This window comes from Dasypus novemcinctus, chromosome 28 (genome assembly GCF_030445035.2).
Source record: "Dasypus novemcinctus isolate mDasNov1 chromosome 28, mDasNov1.1.hap2, whole genome shotgun sequence".
In the NCBI taxonomy this organism is placed as follows: Eukaryota; Metazoa; Chordata; class Mammalia; order Cingulata; family Dasypodidae; genus Dasypus; species Dasypus novemcinctus.
The window spans coordinates 13,080,221-13,100,779 of record NC_080700.1 but is presented as its reverse complement, the minus strand read 5'-3'; the positions used below and the strand labels follow the sequence as shown (position 1 = coordinate 13,100,779).

Sequence of the window (20,559 nt, the reverse complement as noted above, 5' to 3'; positions counted from 1 at the left end):
ATGAAGAGCAAGTTCTTTGAGAAGAACAATAAAATTGACAAGCCCTTAGTGAGACTAACAAAGAAAAAAAGAGAGAAGATGCAAATACAAAAAATAAGAAATGAGAAAGGAAATATCACCACTGACCCCACAGAAATAAACACTATCATAAGAGGATACTTTGAAAAACTATATTCCAAAAAAAAAAATGACAATTCAGAGGAAATGGAAAAATTCCTAGAAACACATAATCAGCCTCTATTGATGAAAGAAATTGATGATCTCAAGAAACCAATCACAAGTAAAGAGATAGAAGCAGTCATTAAAAAACTCCCAACTATCTGAGCCTCCTCTTGACATAGAGGTGCAATGGACACAACCAATCCAATGTCCACATAGAAGAGGTGGCATTGGATTGGGAAAAGTGGACATGGTGGACGATGGGTATGGGGATAGGCAGGAAGAGATGAGAGGTGGAGGCATCTTTGGGACATGGAGCTGCCCTGGATGGTGCTTCAGAGGTAATCACCGGACATTGTAAATCCTCACAGGGCCCACTAGATGGAATGGAGGAGAGTATGGGCCATGATGTGGACCATTGTCTATGAGGTGCAGAGGTGCCCAAAGATGTACTTACCAAATCCAATGGATGTGTCATGATGATGGGAACGAATGTTGTTGGGGGGGGAGAGGGGGGTGGGGGGTGGGGTTGAATGGGACCTCACATATATATTTTTAATGTAATATTATTACAAAGTCAATAAAAACAAAACAAAACAAAAAAAACCTCCCAACTAAGAAGAGCCCAGGGCCAGATGGCTTCACAGGTGAATTCTACAAAACATTCCAGAAAGTACAAACACCAATCTTACTGAAGCTCTTCCAAAAAATTGAAACAGAAGGAACATTACCTAACTCATTCTATGATGCAAACATTTCCCTAGTACCAAAGCCAAACAAAGCCACTACAAGAAAGGAAAATTACAGACTAATTTCTCTAATGAATCTGACGCAAAAATCCTCAACAAAATACTTGCTAACTGTATTCAACAACACATTAAATGAATCATACACCAAGGCCAAGTGGGATTCATTCCAGATGTGCAAAGATGTTTCAACATAAAAAAATCAATCAATATAATACACCATATAAACAGATTGAAGGGAAAAAACCACATGATTCTATCTGTAGATGCAGAAAAAGCATTTGACAAAACACAGCACGCTCTCTTGATAAAAACATTGCAAAAGGTTGGAATACAAGGAAATTTTCTGAACCTATAAAGAGTATATATATATATATAAAAAAAAACAGAGCCAACCTCATTTACAATGGTGAAATTCTAAAATCCTTCCCTTTAAGAGCAGGAAAAAGACAAGGATGACCACTATCACCTCTTCTATTTAACATTTTCTTAGAAGTACTAGCTTGAACACTGAGGCAAGAACCAGATATAAAAGGTATTCAAATTGGAAAGGAAGAAGTTAAAATTTCATTATTTGCAGATGACATGATCCTATACATAGAGAACATTGGGAAGTCTACAACAAAGCTTCTAGAACTCATAAGTGAGTTTAGTAATGTCGCAGGTTATAAGATCAATGTTCAAATTCAGTAGCATTTCTGTACACCAATAATGAGCAAGCTCAGTAGGAAATCAAGAAACAAATACCATTTACAATAGTGAATTAAAAAAATCAAAAACCTAGGAATAAACTTAACTAAACAGGTAAAGAACTTATACACAGAGAACTACACAACACTGTTCAAGGAAATCAAAGAAGACCTAAATAAATGGAAGAATATTCCCTCTTCATAGATAGGAAGACTAAATATTATTCAGATGTCTATCCTACCAAAACTGATCTACACACTCAAAGCAATCCCAACAAAAATCAACACAGCTTTCTTAAAGGACCTAGAAAAACTAACTAGGAAATTTATTTGGAAAGGAAAGAGGCCCCAAATAGCCAAAGACATATTGAAAAAGAAAAACGAAATTAGAGGAATCACACGTCCTGACTTCAAAATGTACTACAAAGCTACAGTAGTGAAAACAGCATGGCATTGGCATAAGGAGACACACAGACCAATGGAAGCGAATTGAAAGTTCTGATATAGAACCTCATATATATATATAGCCATATAATATTCGATAAAGCCACCAAAACCTCTCAACTGGGAGAGAATGGCCTATTCAACAAATGGTGCCTGGAGAACTGGATATCCATATGTAGAAGAATGAAAGAGGATTACCATTTCACACCTTATACAAAGATCAACTCAAGATGGATCAAAGACCTAAATATAAGAGCCAAGACCATAAAGACCTTGGAAAGCAGTATAGGAAAACATCTACAAGACCTTGTATTAGGAAATGGCTTCATGAATATCACACCAAAAGCACGAACAGCAAAAGAACAAATAGATAAATGGGACTTCCTCAAAATTAAAACCTTCTGCACCTCAAAGGAGTTTGTCAAGACTAAAATGGGAACCCACACAATGGGAGAAAATATTTGGCAACCATATATCTGATAAGAGACTTATAACTTGCATATATAAAAAACTCCTATATCTTGAAAATAAAAAGATAAACAACCCATTTAAAAAATGGGAAAAAGATTTAAACAGACACTTCTCCAAGGAAGAAATAAAAATGGCTAAAAAGCCCATGAAAAAATGCTCCAAATCACTAGCTATCAGGGAAATGCAAATCAAAACTACAATGGGATACCATCTTACTCCTATAAGATTGGCAGATATGAAAAATCAGAAGAATATAAATGCTGGAGAGGATGTGAAGAAAGGGGAACACTCATTCACTGCTGGTGGGAATGCAGAAGGATCCAACCATTCTGGAGGACAGTTTGGCAGTTTCTCAAAAAACTAACCATAGATTTGCCTTATGACCCAGCAATACCAATGCTGGGTATATACCCAGCAGAACTGAAAACAAGGACACAAACCGATATATGCACACCAATGTTCAAAGCAGAATTGTTCACTATCACCAAAAGTTTGAATCAACCCAAATGCCCATCAACAGATAAGTGGATCAATAAAATGTGGTATATACATACAATGGAATAATACTCAGCTGTAAGAACAAATACACTACAAACACACGTGATAACATGGATGAATCTTGAGAACCTTATGTTGAGTGAAGCAACCCAGGCATTGAAGGACAAATACTACATGGCCTCAATGATATGAAATAAGCAAGCTGCCTCAGAGAGCTAGAGACTGAAAGATAGGCTTACAGGAAATTGGGGGGTAGAGGAAGGATGTGAGCTGACGTCTGCAGGGGTGGAATCTATGATGAGCTGGCGGTAAGTATGAGCACAAAGAAGAGATAAAATGGGGGCAAGGGGTTGCCTTTGGGTGGGGTTTTGCGGGTTTGAGGGGGGCTGGGGATGGGCTGATGGGTAATATTGCCCAAAAATTGGGGGGAGGGAGGGGCAACATACGAACATAGGAGAGTGTCAGGTGTTGGTTGAGAGTAAAATGCTGAGAAAATTGTATCAAAATATAATTAGGAGGGTTACCTTTTAGGATGCTCAGAGGGGATGGTCTGATGTGGGATGGACTCCTAGGGAATGTCTGAATGCTCATTTTGCCAGAGTGAGTTGTACCATTGTGTAGAGACCCAAGTAGTTAGAGTGGGGGTGTACCCACAATCTGGGGAGGACTAATGCCATCAAATAGAGGGAATTGTATCTCTCGAGAGAAAGGGTGGCTCCCAGGGCATTAGGGCAGTTGAGCAAGTTAGGCACTGAACACTGTTGCAAGTGTCTCTGGACATGGCTTCTCGTGAATTGGAGGTTGGCTGTCACTGTGGGTCCCAAGGAGAGGGGAAAACGGATGTTGAATGGATGGAACCAAGGTAAATGTGGGGTAAGAGAGGAGTTTCGCGAGAGTACGCAAGGATGGATATAAAACATGTAATATTACACCAAAAACATATAGGGGACAACAGACTAATAATGTAAACCATAATGTAAAACATAGGAAATCTAAAAATTTAGAAAACTGTATATCCTAGAGTATGGACCACAATGTAAGCACAGATGTCACCTTGTTTGAAAGCTATTGTCTCAGAGTCTGTACATCAGTTTAAGTAAATATGATATGAATAAGTTTTAAGAATATCGCTGTGGAAGGGAAAAGGTTTTATGGTGTATGTGTGGGAGTACTGTATATTGTGTATATGAATTACTGTGATCTAGGACTCTTGTGAAGAGAAGCTCAATAATTAGGAAAAAAGAAAAGAAAAGGATAGGATGTAGAATTTTTCCAAATCAATACATATTCTATATCTAACCTTTAAACCCATCACTATATCCCATTTTACTAGTAAGGGATTCTGACATTATGTTGGGCTTCACTTTTCAGGAAGTTTTGGATCACAGAGTGGTTCAACAATGGCAGTGGAGGAATACTGGTATAGTATGTTATTGACAGGTGATATATGGTTGACAGGGAGCTATACAGGGCATATGTCCAGGGTGCATGGTAATGTTTGGATATACTCATAGTGGCAGCAATTAAAAACTACAGCTGGGGTGGTGATGGGTTCCTGGCTGGGGGTGCTCTGTTGTGGTCCTTGGGGAGCAGCAGCAGTCCCCCAGGTGCAACGGTAAGGACGAGGAAGGAATGAGGGTCCAACAGTGAGCCCCTGATACTAGTGACTATGCTTGTGAGCCTATACGCCTGAAATAAGAACAAGGCCTAGAGGAGCACTGTGCCTAGGAGTTTCCTCCTGACAGCCTTCATGTTACTTAAATGTGGCCAGTCTCAAAGCCAAACTTAGCATGTAAATGCAATGCTTTCCTCCCAGCGTGGGACATGACACCCGGGGATGAGCCTCCCTGGCACCGAGGGATCACTTCCAAGTACCAAATGGTGATGCAACTAGAAAATGACCTTGAATTAAAGGTTCAATGCAGACCAGCAGAATATCTCTGTCTACATATAATAACAGGAGTTAAAAATGCTGTTTGACCTAAATTAAGGGGGAAATGGAAAGGACAGATGAGTTTATATGGCTATGAGTCTCTAAAAAAGAGTCTGGAGGATGTCAGAAGGATTGCCCTTTTGCACACCTGAGCAGAGTCTCGGAGACAGATAAAGTAGATACAACCCCAGGTATTGGTTCTTTTGAGGGCTAAAAAGACCCACAGGTTTTAGGGTCATGGCAGATGGGGTTCACTGCCATGTCAGTTGGCCCTTCTTTGGACCTGGTGTTTCTGCATGATGGAGCTGGACACAGATGGGATCTCTTTTCACAAGGCTTTCATGCTACTTTACTGGAATTGTAGTTGGTGCTGGGGCTTAAGGTATATCTAGGGGATTTGAATCTCTGGACTGACAATATGATAGCCATGCCCTGAGCCTCAACAGACTTCAACTCCTACACTCTGATTTATTGGACTTACCCCACTCAGTTAACATGGAGTTGAAGAATGTCAACCACCACACCATGGAGCCTAGAGTGCCTACAACTGAAAGCAGGAGGATTGCATCCAGTATCCATGTGGAATCTAAGCCTTCTCTTGACATAGAGGTGCAATGGACACAACCAATCCAATGTCCACAGAGAAAAGGTGGCATTGGTGTGGGAAAAGTGGCCATGGTGGCTGATGGGATTGGGGAATGGGAGGAAGAGATGAGATGTGGAGGCGTTTTTGGGAGTTGGAGTTGTCCTGGGTGGTGCTTCAGGGACAATTACCAGACATTGTAAATCCTCCCAGGGCCCACTGGATGGAACGTGGGAGAGTGTGGGCTATGATGTGGACCACTGACCATGGGGTGCAGCGATGCCCAGAGATGTACTTACCAAATGCAATGGATGTGTCATGATGATGGGAGTGAGTGTTGCTGGGGGGGGGGGGGCGGGGAGTGGTGGGGTTGAATGGGACCTCATTTTTTTGAATGTAATATTTTTACAAAATGAATAAAATTTAAAAAAAAAACTCTCCAGACTCTAGGGAGATGTATGCTAGCACAAACCAGTCACCTGGGATCAGCCTAGAGCCTTCAGCCATCCCCTGTACTGTACTGTACTGTAGGTAAAAGGAGAATTTGGACCTATTGTTGCACAGCTGCTCTTAAGTCTTTCAAAATTTTAAATGGGAAGGGTTCATGAATAAATTCAAAAACCCCATTTGGATTTTGACGATCAACTCCAGGAGTTATTCTTTCTCATACAGTGACCAGAAAGGCCATTTGAAGTGCCTCCAAGTCACCCTCCCTTCTAGCCTGTAAAATGCCTTTTTGTAAAGCTGATGAATTTGGCTGAGCATTTCCAGGCATAGGAGGGGGAGGAGGTGTCTGTGGGGGGGAGGGATAGTAGTGACTTGCTAAAGTCAGTTAATGGCAGAACTGAAGGCAAAATAACTTTAGATTTAGTATCAAAAAATTCAAAGGGAGGAGCTTCCTCACCTTATCTATTTTCCTTATTCTCTTCCTCATCTTCTGTTTGCAAAGGTTCCAAAACAGATTTAATCATTGTCCAAGTGGACCAAATAGTAACAGGGAGTGGGACGCCTTGTACATGCATTTTTCTAACTCTTTTCCTACTCTTTCCCAGTCTAATTCTAAACTTTCTACTGCTGGGAACCATGAGCAATATTTTTCCATAATCCATAAATTTCTAAAATATGAGACTCACTGGCCTTGGATCCTTCTGCCTTAAGGAGTTGTTTGATGAGACAGGTATATGGGTGATATTTTGTTGAACTGTTTCCATTTCCCATTGTAACCCTGCTAGAATACCCAAGAGTGTCCTTATTCACCTAGAACTTGGAAGGCCTTCTAAACCACTCATGGCTCTGCACTTTGACAACACCTTTAATTTAGCTTGAAGCTCTTCTTTCCTTCAAGCCCCATGTTGGGAACCAGTTGCTGAGACCAGCTCAGCAATAGCTCTGAACAAAGGGAAAGTGATGCAGAACTGAAGAAATAAAAGGGCAGAAAGAAAGACACAAGAGAGGAAACAAAGATGGAGCCAGGGGACTTCAGAGCTTCTGAAATTGAGAGCCTCAACCTTAGTATCCACATCATATTTATTTGGAAACTAATGAGCAGCTGTTTGCTATCAGAACTGCAACATTTGCAATAACAGAAAGCAACTGCAACATTTACAATAACAGGAAGCAACTGCAACATTTACAATACTAGGAAGCAACAAATTAGGTAAGCCATTTTCCCACAACATTAGACAGCTAGGGAAATTAAACGTATTTCTGTAGATGAGATGTTTTCAACTTAAATGTAATAAATATGCCCATTAAAGTCACATCAAACAAAACATATTCTTAGATTTAAATAATTTGTTTTCTTTTATCAAATTTCCACCGTTAGCCAATGATGTTTTTTCTGTTGTTAGACATATATAGAGCAAGGGGCAGTGGAGCTGCCTTTAAGAATTGCACGTTGAGTTTGGAAAAAGAATGGCATAGAGGATTCAAGACAAAACCTAGTCATTTCTAAGCAGATGCTTTGAAATACTGGAATTTTGAAGGGTGTGGACTTAAAAATGTGTGTGTTTTTTAAAAGATGCTATTATTTATTTATTTCTCACTCTCATTTGTACTCACTTTCTGCTTTCTGTGTCTGTTCATCTTTTTATTTTTTAGGAGGCACCTGGAATGGAACCCGGGACCACCCACTTGTGAGGGAGGTGTCCAACCCCATGAGTTACATCTGCTCCCTGTTTTTTGGGTTTTTGTAGTGCTTCCTCATTGTGTTTTCTCATTGTGTCATCTTGTATCAGCTTGCCATGCCAGCTCTTTTCATCAGCTCACTGTCTTGTTAGTCTTCTTTAGGAGACACTGGGAACTGAAGCTGGGACCACCCAAGTGGTGCCCAACTGCTTGAGCCACATCTGCTTCCTCTAAAGTCTTTTAATGAAAGAAGACTTCCTACAAAATGTAAGGGTTTAGGAGAACTTTGAGGATGGGTATTTTTATTCACCTATGGATATCACTGTTCATAAGCCTAATAGAAGTGAACTCCAAGGCTTCTGATTCACATGTTTAGCTCACAGAGATGTTTTCAGTTGCCTGGTGTGCAAAAAGCCCTGGGTAGGTTTTACTCTGTCTTAGAATTCAGGGAGGAGGCAATTTTCCATTCCATTCTTGCCTCAGCCCCTGACCAAAAGTGAAAATTTGGACAAGTGCCTTATCCTCTCTGCAACTCAGTTTCATTTTTGTAATTTCTAATTCAGCAGGTCTGGGTCTTGGTCTGATAATTTGCATTTCTAACAAATTCCCAGGTTATGCTGTGGCTTCTGGCAGGTGGGTTTGGGGGACACTGCTCAGAGAGGCCCTTGTGTGCACAGAGCTTCATCAGGTAGACTGTGATCATGATGCTGATTGCTTTTAAAGCCTATTGTTTAGAAAGACTGCTGATAAAACTTCAGGAAAGAAAAGTCTTCCTTTTGTGCTCTTTTTACCATAGACCCCAAATTGAGACAATTCCATGAGGGGAAGGGGAAGGAACCATATTTAAGAGAATTTAGCAATCACCGGCTGTGGATGTTTCCATGGGCAAGCAAAGGGGGAGGCTGTGCTATCTCAGAAAGGTCACTAGAGTCCCTGCTGACCACATTACAAGTAACAACTGGAGCCCCAAGCCTTCCATTCCAGAGAGAAGGCAGCAGGGGGAAATGCACTTGCACTGCTTTTCTTTCTTCAGCTATCTTTTGGAGATTTAGGTATATTAAAGTCAATGCTGAGTGGAGATTATACTATTAAAAAACTCATGATGTAGGCCAAAAATCAAGCAAATCATAATGTATTCACACTTTAGTGATGAAGGATAAGAGTTCCAAGAAATGACTTTAACTTCATATGAGACAAAGAATGACCAAGCTTTCTTACATCAACTCATTCAATCACTCTCCAATCCCATGGGCTATGGGAACATGGGGGTGGAGCTCTTACCCCCATTTTACCAATGAGGAAAATCCTCCTAAGAGAAGTTCAGAGATGTGGTCCAAGTTAAACAGTAAGAAGCAGTCAGGGACAAACTTGTGTTCAAATTTGGGTTTTCTCTAGTGAACTGCTTTCCTAACAGATCATCAGTTCATCCACCTGGAGCCTGCCCTGAATATAAAAAGAAATGAAATTTTCCCAATAAGGCTTGTATTTGAAGTTTTGGTTTTAAAGATTAGATTACTCATGATTCCTAGTTTTCATCCTTTGGCAAATTATGGATTTCTTGATGTTGTAAGGAGGACCTTTCCATGAGGTTACTTCAGTTAAGGTTTGTCACACCTCAATCAGAATAGGTCTTAATCCTACTACTGGAGTCCTTTACAAGAGAATAAAATTCAGACAGAGAAAAACATAGATGGAACAGAAGCTCAACATCAGTGGAACCTGGAAGAGAAGGGAAAGACAGCAAATGCTGCCATGTGTCTTCCCATGAAACTAAGAACCAAGGATTGCATGCAGCCAGCCCCAGAGCACCACAGTATTAGGGAAGAAAGCATCACCTTGATTTGGACTTTCTTTTAAATTCCTATTGTTTAAGTCGACCCATATCATAGTATTTGCTTGATCAGTCCAGGAAACAAAAACAAGTGCTGTTGCTGACAGAGAATCTTTTGACCATTTGTGTTAGGTTGCTAAAGGCTACCAAGGTGATATATCAGAAATAGGCGGGCTTTTACAATGGGGATTTATTAGCTGAAAAGCTTACAATTATTAGGCTTCATCAGGGATTGCTTTCTCCTTGAGCTGTCCCTGTGGGTGATCAGGCACAATGGCGGTGGCTGCTCATTTCTCCCCTCTCATCTGGGCCTCATTGCTTCCAGCTTCTGGCTAAAGTGGTTTTCCTCAGCTTCTCGCTCCTGAGGCCTTCCTACACAGCTTCTGTGAATTTCCTCTCTGTTACTGCAGCTTTTTAGTCCTTTGCTTTATTAAAAAAAGGGACTCCCATGAAAGGACCAATACCTGCCCTGGGCCTTAACTGAAGTAATTTAACCAAAAGCCCCTACCTAAAATAGGTTAACACATAGGAAAGGATTATCCCTAAGAACAGGATTTTCCACAAAATCTTTAAATGACCACAGCATTAAAGTACTGTTTTCCCTGAAAATGTTCTCCAGAGATGCTGTAATTAAAGCTAGACCACTAGATACATGAAGCCTGCTTTCTTTCTTTCTGGGTTGCTGCATTCTCAATTATCTGAATAAAAAGCTTTGTTCTGATCCTAGTTACCCAGGGATACCTCAATATTGGCTTCTGAAGAGCTTTTTGGAAACAACTGCAATGTGAGTTTGTTAGGGACTGCATCATGTCACCACAAAAGGCAGGTTCAGATCCAAACCCCTGGTCCTGTGGGTGTGAACCCATTTGTCAATAGGACCTTTGAAGATGTTGTTAGCTAAGGTTCCCATACTGAAGGAGGGTGGGCCTTGACCCAGCAGGGGTGAAGTAGTTATAAGAAAGGAGATTGGAGAAAGGAAGAGAAGCCTCTGGGAACAGCCAGAAGCTGAAAGTCAAAAGAACTTCAAGAGAAAGAAGACTCTGCCATATGCATTGCATGTGATGTGACAGGCAAGGACCAAGGAGCACCAGCAGTTAGTCCCAGAACAACAATCCTCTGGGAGAAAGCATCATCTTGCTGATGCCTTGATTTTGGAGTTCTTCTAGCTTCAAAACCACAAGCTAACCCACTGTGTGGTATTTGTTTCAGCAGCTAGGAAACTAAAATGGATGTAAAAAAAAATGGACAAACACAAAACAAAAGAAAACCAAACCTGAATTCTGGACTAAACCACAGGAGAAAGAAGAAAGGACTAAAAAAGATACAGGCACTAAAAAAACAAAATACATAATCTTTCAATGAGTTAACCTAACAAAAGAAAATGGCACCAAAACATCAGACATGTTTTACTGCGTTATCAGCTAATGGTTGCCTAGAAGGGAAGGTGAGGCAGAACTTTATGAAATAAAGGACAGAGAGAAAGACACAAGAGAGGAGGTAAAAATGGGACCAGGGGACTCACAGCTTCTGAAACTGAGAGCCTCAACCCTAGTTTCCACATTGTATTTATTTGAAACTAATGAGCAGCTGTTTACTATCAGAACTGCAGCATTCACAATAACAGGAAGCAACTGCAACATTTACAATAGCAGGAAGCAACAAATAGGTAAGCCAGTTTCCCACAATGATGTTTGGTACGGAACTGGTCCTAGGTTGCAAGGACTAATTCTGGTAATGGACGGCAATGTGCTGCTGGCATGAGATAACAGAGTGAGGTAACAACAGCCACAGATCCCAACTGGGACCCATGGACAGCCATGGATGAGACATGTGGTGAATAGAGTCAAACTTCATGTGGGGAGACAAAATCAGCTATTCACAAACACTGTGTTTTAATATCTGACTAGCAGATGTGGTTGGTGAGCTACCATATTTTCCAGAAAGTAACATGCACCAGAAGATAATATACACCCCCTAGTTTTATTGCCATAAGAATTTTATTTTGTTTCACCTTTATCATCTTTGTTAGTTCCTTGAATCATTTTCTCCCAGAAATCATGTTCCTTTCCCTTTCTCTTAGGATTAAGTACAGTGCAAGTGGCAAAAGGATCTTGGTGCACATCAGACACCAAACAATTGGCCATTGGGCAACTCAAGTCTTAAAGGTTCCGTGGGACAGGGCAGAGCATGCCCATGGGAAAGGAGGGGCTGATGAGGCAGCCAGAAAGTGTGTAGAACCTTCCTGAACATCCGGTCCTCTGGGCATGAAAGCATTTTTCGGCATGCCATATTGCTCTGGGAAAGTGATCATGACATCTCCATGTTCCCAAAATACCTCTTCAGTTCCCATTTTCCTTTCATACTGATTATTCCCTGGCATGTGCATGTGTAGCCCAAGGTCTGCAGAACAAGGCTCATTTCCTCAGTAACCTGCAGTGCACATGGACAAATGAAGAGGCATTTAGTCTAGATAGTAACACAACCCTTTGGAGAAGCCACTTGACTACCAAGATGAAAAGTCTGTTTACTCACTGGCTAATTCCATTTTGGAGAAATTAGAGGAAGAAGGAATATTGTGCAAGAAGAAAATCTTTTTGAGGACCACAGTGTCCTTAAATTCAGTGTTGTGAGAAAGAAAAACTGGAAACAACCTCAAATACAAGTAATCTCCAGACTTAGGTAGGCTTGTGGGCTATCATAAGCCATGTGTTGTGAAAGGGACAATGGAAAGATGCCATGCCCTCTCACCAAGAGAAGCTGAGTTAAGCCTAGGTCTGTGCTGTATTTAAAGTATGTGAATCTCAAATTTAAGGCAAGAGAAGAAAAAAAACCTGAATGTGGTTTTATGAAAAAATAAATGATAAATATTAATAAGTTTGACTATAGGTGGGAGAAAGTACCCTGAGAAGAAACCTAGTCAACTCTTGCAAATGGACTCAGGAATCAATGACCTAAAGCCAGAAGAGCTAAAGGAGTTTCCATTCAGTTTATTATTTTTTAAAATTCTGTGTCATTTTTTAAAGGTTCATTTTATTTATTTCTCCCCCCCTCCCCTAATTTTTTGCACTTGCTGTGTGCTGTGCCTTGAGGAGGCACTGGGAACTGAACCAAGGACCTTCAATGTGGAAGGGAGGCACCTAATTGCTTGAGCCACCTCCATTCCCTGCTTTGTTGTGACTCTCATTATATTTTTCCTGTGCCTCTTGTTGTGTCATCTTGTATCAGTTTGCCATGCCTGCCCATCACACCAGCTCACTGTTTCTTTAAGAAGAACTGGGAACTGAATCACAGACCTCCCCTGTGTTAGGCAGGAGCTCAGTCATCTGAGCCACATCTGCTTCCCTGCATTCACTTTAGCATGGACATGGCTGGCTCTCTAAGTCGGGTGTACACTGTGGGTGATACAGAGACAAGAGCCCCTCATTCACACACTGCCAATGTGACAAGATTCTTGGTTTTCTGGCATTGCACCACAAGGAGACCCCTGCTGCTGGGTCAAAGGCTGGATGCATGGAATCCCCTGGAGGGAGGCACTGGCCTACATGGAGCCTTGTGCATGGAGCTTGCTTGCACCAGGCTATGTTTGGTGGAATTTGCCTGGATCTGGGGGCCCAGGATGGCCTGTGTCCTCCTGACAAAAACGTTTTCTTGAGCAGAGAATGGGAGGTGCATGTTCTCACTCTAACAGACCTCAGCTTCTGTGGCAAGGAAGACTCACCCAGGGGACATGGTCCTCCTCCATCTGGGACCCCTGGGGTTATCTGGGTCTTGATGAGGGAGAGAATGAGCTGTTTTTCAGAGAACTCTGGAAGCCCTGCTTTGGAATCCTGTAAACAAGATGTGGAGAAGTGGGGGTGTATTAGCCAAAAAGGGTCCCGATGCAAAGTACTAGAACTCTGTTGGCTTTTATAAAGGGTATTTATTTGGGGGTAGTAGCTTACAGTTACAAGGACCTAAAGGGTCCAACTCAAGGTACCATAAGAGGTATTTCTTCACCCAAAGTCTGTTGCCACATGTTGACACAAGATGGTGGGAAATGTCTGTGAGGATTCAGCCCTCTTCTTTCTCTTAAGGCTCTGTCGTCTCAGCTTCTTCCAATCTTAGCTTTAGGCTGGAAGGCTCATTTCTTTCCAGGTTCAGCTGCTCTGTTCTCTTCACAAGGTCAGCAGTAAACTCTCAGGTGAATGGCTCATCTCTTTTCCTGTGGCCACCTTTTCCATGTCTATCTTGTCACATGTATCTTATTCTGTTTATGTACCTCTGTGTGTCTACTTCTGTGTTGCCCTTGAATGAATGTCTGTTTATATAGCCCCCAAAGGGGGTGGGGACTCAAACTGAGTTGCCCTAAACAAAGCAGAATCAAAGCTCTAATCTTAACATAATTTAATCAAATGCATCTCAGCTGAATCTAATACAATCAAAGGGTATCACACTCCAAGGAATAAACCCATTTTGCTAATATAATCAATATCTCTTTTTGGAATTCATAAATAATATCAAACTGCTACTGGGGGTTTCCTCTACTTCATCAGTGAAGGCCTCATCTTACTCAGCCTCCTTGGAGATGTCAGCCACTCCCCTGTGCCTATGGACTGTGGCATGGGCTGGGCAGCTTGTAGACAGCACAGCAATGCTATCATGCAGGTGTGTGGACATTGTCAGGTGATAGTGCAGGAGGGGACAGGCAGTGGTGGCAGCAGTGAGCCAGCCTCCTTGAACTTGGGAACTGAGGGTGACTCAGGACCAGCCTCACCATGGAGCAGAGGCTGGGATTATAAGAACCCAGGACAAAATCTAAGTACTCCCTGAAACAAGGGAGAAGACTGTGGAGTCAAGAGGTCGAGAACAGCCTGTCAACAGAGAGATGCCACCATCTTCCTGCAATGTGACCCAATGGCCAGCTGTGAACAGAGTGGGACAGAAAAGAGCATGGAAGGTGGGGTCTCCAGTGCCAGAACTCCTGTTCTGCCTGCTCCCAGACAGGGCTCAAGTCCCAGGGTGAGGCCAGGCAGGGCTCAAGGACAAAGCATGGGAAGGGCTTTGGGCACCAGAGGAGAATGGAAAGAGTATGGAGATAGCCAAGAAACTTGGTTTATGGATATTTTCTCATAATCGGCATCCTCAGGGGCAGTCAGAATCAGGGTCCTACAGGTATTTGACTTCTGACCTTGCACAGAGGGAAAACAGACCCCGTGGTGCCTTTGAAGTTAATTCTGCAGTTAAGTCTCTTATAGATTGGCATTTTTTTACGTATCCCTGGGTATTTGTGACACCAAACCATGAACAAGGCCAGCTGCCCGTGGCCAGTGTGAGGCAAGCAGGAGGCTGCCCATCTTGATGAAGGCTGAGGAAAGTACAGGGGGCTTTCTGTGCAGTTATTTAGGCTTCTGGGCAGAAAGCCTGGAATTCTCTTTAATCAAAATAAAAGAACCTGCTCCTCAGGCCCAGGAGAAGCTTTTAATGGTCTCAGCATCATTTTACATTTTTCCTGGAACATCACTCCTCTTTTTGCACATCAATGGAAATGAGAGGCTACTGGAACTGAGAGCAAGCTAAACCCTCAGGAGAATAAAATCAACTCAGATGCAAGCCTTCCGGCCACTGAGAGAATCCACCACCCAGGCCTGAATGCACATTCCATTTTGGGCAGGCAGGATCCTGTCTTATTTCCTCCTGGGGATGAAGGTGCATGGGGACAGTCCAGGTGGCCGATAAGCACTAAATCACATAGAGTTTTATGATGGCCTATCTCCTCCTGGAGAACCCCTCAGTCTTAAACTCATTTTAATTGCTGACCCATGGGAGAGCAAGTGCTCTCCCTGGCCAGCTCCTCTTAAATGGCTTCTGAGTCTTATCCTGAGTGGTTGCAAACTGCTTGGACACCTGTGCAGGATAATAAGCCAACCTCTTGCTTGAGAATATTCTGGCGTGTTGTGGGGCAGAGGCTGTCCTGCAGCTGGGATGGGCGTAGCATGTGCTCTTGACATGGACATCCCTCTCTCTCCAGCCCAGCAGAAGAGCCAGGGGTGGCCAGGATTGCTGGAGCAGCCCCAGACATAGGAGTGGTTAGCATGCTCAGGCAGAGATCCCTAGAGTCTGGTCACCAGGACCTGGTTAAATGAGGGGGTCCAGATGGAGAGAGGAAGGAAAGAGCTCTGGCCTTCAAGCACACTGACCAGAAGTAAAGGGGCAGCTGGCTCTGCTCTCATTTGCTATCGTCTACCTGGTGAGCTGAATCACAGCTCCCCTGCTTGTGAACTATAGGCAGCCCAGTGGCCAGCACTCAAAACCTTTATAAGTCACCCAGACTGGAGCTAGCCCCTTGCTTTAGCATATGTCACAGCTATCAGCAGCTCAGTTGTACATATACTTGCAACTGCCTCTCTATTGTCTTCAATAGAATATACACTGTCTGAAGACATAGACAAGTTTGATTTGCTTGCTTCTCTAAGCTCAGTGGCTACCTTGCTGCTGCACAGGAAGTGGTTGTAGAGTTAATTAAAGTACACATTTGGGGAATATTTGCTGTTGTGGTCATCACCTCCTCTGTCTTCTTTCCTGTTCCCCCTTGACTCTGTCATTATTCCATTGCAGATTGCCCACCATCGTATCTCAGCAGTGGGAAACAGTTTCAGCATTGTTCTAATAGATTTATTTTTTGTGTGATCATTCAAATGAATTAGGAAACACTGTTTTCCTACAGTATTATTATTATTGTGCTTGCTTTGGCAGCACATATACTAAAATTGCAATGATACAGAGAAGATTAGCATGGCCCCTGCACAAGGATGACACACAAATTCATGAAATGTTCCATATTTTTTGTATGTGGTTGAAACTATAATGTTGAGAAAACTCTTTAGAAAATATAATAAGGATGGTTATCTGTTTAAGCTGTTTAAGGGGGGACATCTGACACAGGACAGGCTTTTAGGGAGTGTGTGAGTGCTCATTTTGTCATAGTGGGTTATATCATTGGATGGAGGTCCATACAATTAGTATATAGGTATACCCACATCCTGTGGAGGACTGATGTTCTCAAACAGAGGGAATTGTATCTCTCAAGAGAATTGGTGGTTCCCAGTGGCTGAGGGCAGTCGAGGATGTCGAGCCCTCAGCATTGTTGCAAGTATCTGTGAATATGGCCCTTCAATTAATGAAGACTCTTTGTCACTGTGGGCCCTGAGGGGAGGGGGTGAGAGATACTGAATAGATGGAATCAGTGTAACTGTGGGGCCATGGAAGTGTTCCACAAGATCATGCAATGGTGGATATAGGACATATTACATTACACCCAAAATGTATAAAAGTCTATAGGCTAAAATGTAAACCATAATGTAAAACATAAGATAACTAAAAATTTATTAAATTGTATAGTCTAAAATATAAACCATAATGTAAACCCAAATGGAACCTTGTTTGAAAGTTATGTTTCACTATCTGAACATCAGCTACAGCAAATATAATATGAACATGTAAAAAGATCATTGCTGGGGAAGGGACAGTGTTTGATGTTGGATATGTGGGAGTAACCTATATTGTATATGTGAATTATTGTGATCTAAAACTTGTGAAGACAAACTTAATAATTAGAAAAAAAGAAAGGAAAGAATGTAGACACTGAGGAGGAAATGAAAGAAATTTCCTTACTGTACATACAGGGCAAAACCTATTGCAGTAGTGAAATCCAAAATCACAAAAAAAAAAAAAAAAAAAAAAAAAAAAAGCTTTTTCATTTTTTTCATTTGTTGATACCCAATTTATTTTTTCTTTATTCAATTTTTCTAAATTAGTATGTATTCTATATCGAACCTTTAAACCCATTCCATTTTACTATTAATGGAACTTGCCAATATATTAGGCTTCATTTTTTAAGGTATTTTGGACCATAGAGAGGTTAAGCTATAGCAGGGGAGGAACACTGGTGTGAGGTGTTATTGATGGGGAGAACATAGTTGGGAGTTCTCCAGGACATGTATACAGGGTACAGAAAAATGTTTGGATATTTTCATAGTAGTTACATTTAAAAATGACACCTGAGCTAGTGCTTAGTTCCTAGCCTGGGGAGGTATATCACAATCTCCAAAAGAACAGCAACAATCCCCAAAGTTCAGTGGCAAAGACCAATAAAGAAGGATGGTCCTCTGATGAGCCCCTTGATACAGATGACTATGCTTATGAGCCTGTATACCTGAAATATGAACTAGGCCTAGAGCTGCAGGGTGCCTAAGATTTACCTCCTGAGAGCCTCCATTTTGCTCAAATGTGGCCACCCTCTAAGCCAAACTCAGCATGGAAACGCATTACTTTCCCCACCAGGATGGAGCATGACTCCTGGGGATGAGCCTCCCTGGCACCAAGGGATTACTACCAAGCACCAGCTGATGATGTAACTAGGATAAGACCTTGAATAAAAGGGTCAATTCAGACCAGCAGAATATCTCCACCTATATATATCAGGTGTTAAAAACTGCTTTCTGACCTTGAATAAAAGGGGGAAATGGAAAGGACAAATGAATTTACATGGCTATGAGTCTCCAAAAAAGAGCCAGGAGGTCTTCAGTGGGGTCACACTTATGCATGTCTCAGCAAGTTCCCATAGTCAGTCAAAGTAGATACAACCCCAGGTACTGGCTCTCCTGAGTACTATAGAGACCCACAGATTCTATGGTCTTGGCAGATGACTCTGGAGTTCAGTGCCATGTCATTTGGCCCTACTTTGGAGTTTTTGTTTCTAAATGTGATGGAGCTGGACTCAGATGTGACCTTTCTACACATGCCTCTTCTGTTAGTTTTACTGGACCTGTGGTTGGTGCTGGGGTTGGTGTATACTCAGAAGACCTGAATATCTGACTGTCCATGTGACAGCCATGCCCTGAACCTCAGGAGACTTGCCAGTCCTACCCTCTGGCTTATCGGACTTACCCCAGACAGCTAACAGGGAAGGGAAGAAGGCCAACCACCATACATGGGAGCCAAGAGAGCCTACAAATGCAAGCAGGAAAATTGCATTTATCATCCACATGGAATCTAAGTCCCCTCTTGATTTAGAGGTGGAGTGGACATAACCATTCCAGGGTCCCCAGGATGGAGGAATAGAGTGCAGATTAGAGTGGACTTACTGATATTCTACTACCAATTATTGTGATTAGTAATGGAAGAAATTGTAGAATTGATGTGAATAAAGTGGCTATGGTAGCTGCTGAGGGTAAGGAGAGGGAAGAAGAGATATAATGTGGGGTCATTTTCAGGACTTGGAATTGTCCTGGGTGGTACTGCAGGGATAGATGCTAGACAATGTATATCCTGCCATGGCCCACTGGGTGGACTGGGGGAAGTGTAAACTACAATGTAAACCATTATCCATGTGGTGCAGCAGTGCTCAAAAATGTTTTCACCAAATGCAATGAATGTCCCATGATGATGAAAGAGGGTGGTGATGTGGGAGGAGTGGGGTGAGGAGGGTGGGGGGTAAATGGGAGCCTCATCTTTTTTGAATGTAACATAAAAAATGAAGAGAAAAAATGTATTATTATCATTGTAGCTTTTTAAACCACGGTTATGATTGATTTAATGATTAAAGGAATATTGACATTAAATAGCGTTATTTTTCTCCAATCACTGCTTTTAACTTGTCAGATTTTCCTTTTCACTCCCTTGCATGGATTCAAGCAATTTCCAGTCATTCCTGCTAGGCCCATTCAGAACTGCCATCTCATATCTGTCACCGCTCCCAGCCTGTTCCTTCACTCCTCCTCACAATTCATACCCCGGAAGAGAAAGGTGGGGGTCATTTGTGGTGTCGGGGGAACACTTGAACATCTCATTGCAAGGTACTGGGGCCAGAGAGAAGGAAGACGCTTCGTCCTCACTTCCTGTTCAAGGCTGCCATCTACCATATCAGCGGCTATTCTGACATTTGGTTTCAGCATTGCAATAGTTTTTTTATCATTGCATTTTTTTTTGGTTAAAGTTACTCCAGAAACTATTTAAGATTTTACCAATAACAAAGATTTGACTAAATAACCAGGTTTAATTTCTTCCCTTTGTTTAAATATTACCATCATTAGAACACTTATTTATGATTCCAATAGAACAGTTGCAGCTGATGATGTCAGAGCAGATGGAATTACCTGTATTTTATCCAGGACTTCAGTGCTGTACATTCTACTGGCCATGTTTACAATGTTGCCCCAGGTATCATATTTCAGTTACATGAGATATTACAGGTCCATGGTTAATACCTGTAACATATCAGAATTAAGTTAACTAAATTCAAACTATGGCAAATATTTTAAAAGAAAAATTTAAGAGACTACTTGAATCATCATTCTTATACAAGCATCAGTCAAACTCATGGAGCTCAAAGGCAAAGGAAAATAATCCCTATAATTTTGTCACCTCAGAAGTGTTAAAATGGTTTGTTCACTTTTTTCCTTCTAGCCACAATTCATGTTTATATGCCCATTTATCATTATCCCAGACTTATATATAAAATTAATATGCTTAAAAATACTAAACATCACATCTTTATTTTTCCATGTAGCTACAAAATTTTAGGCAAGAGATAAATGGTATATTGTTTTCTGGTGGCTCAGAGTCAATATTTATTTTAAAGGTCAATGGGAACACCAAGTGTGCTTACAATGCTTTACTTGGCTCTTCTGTCTCTGTTGGATTTATAGGCTCACTACACCATTTTACTAAAGTAACACCTCCCCTGCTTCCACCACCCATTCCAGCACATCCTCCCAGGGCCTTCTTTACATGTGAAAACTCTTCCGTCTCAGCCTTCCAGGGTGGCACTACCATCAGCACATCTATTTGTCAGATGAGGAAACAGAAGGATATGGTGGTCACAGGTGGTCGGTGGCAGAGCTGCATGTGGACCAGACCCTCCATGACCCCTGCTCAGAGTGACAAGCTTCTTGGGCATGTGGCTTGCTCCACCATGTGAATTATCTTCAATGCTATCCCATGGGCAAGTTCATTGACTTCAAGGTGTACAGGTGGTGGTTTCAATTCCCCCTGCTAAACCACTTTCTGAAGGACAAACCTGATTAATACTGCTGCTGGTA

At 41.8% G+C, this 20,559-nt stretch overlaps 1 non-coding gene across 1 annotated transcript; it reads left to right on the top strand.

Moving 5' to 3' along the window:
* Positions 1-16,197: 16,197 nt before the first annotated feature.
* LOC111760453 (U6 spliceosomal RNA) lies at positions 16,198-16,304 on the top strand. The gene has a single exon (XR_002794131.2). It is a non-coding gene; the product is annotated as a U6 spliceosomal RNA (small nuclear RNA).
* The last annotated feature ends 4,255 nt before the right edge of the window (positions 16,305-20,559 follow it).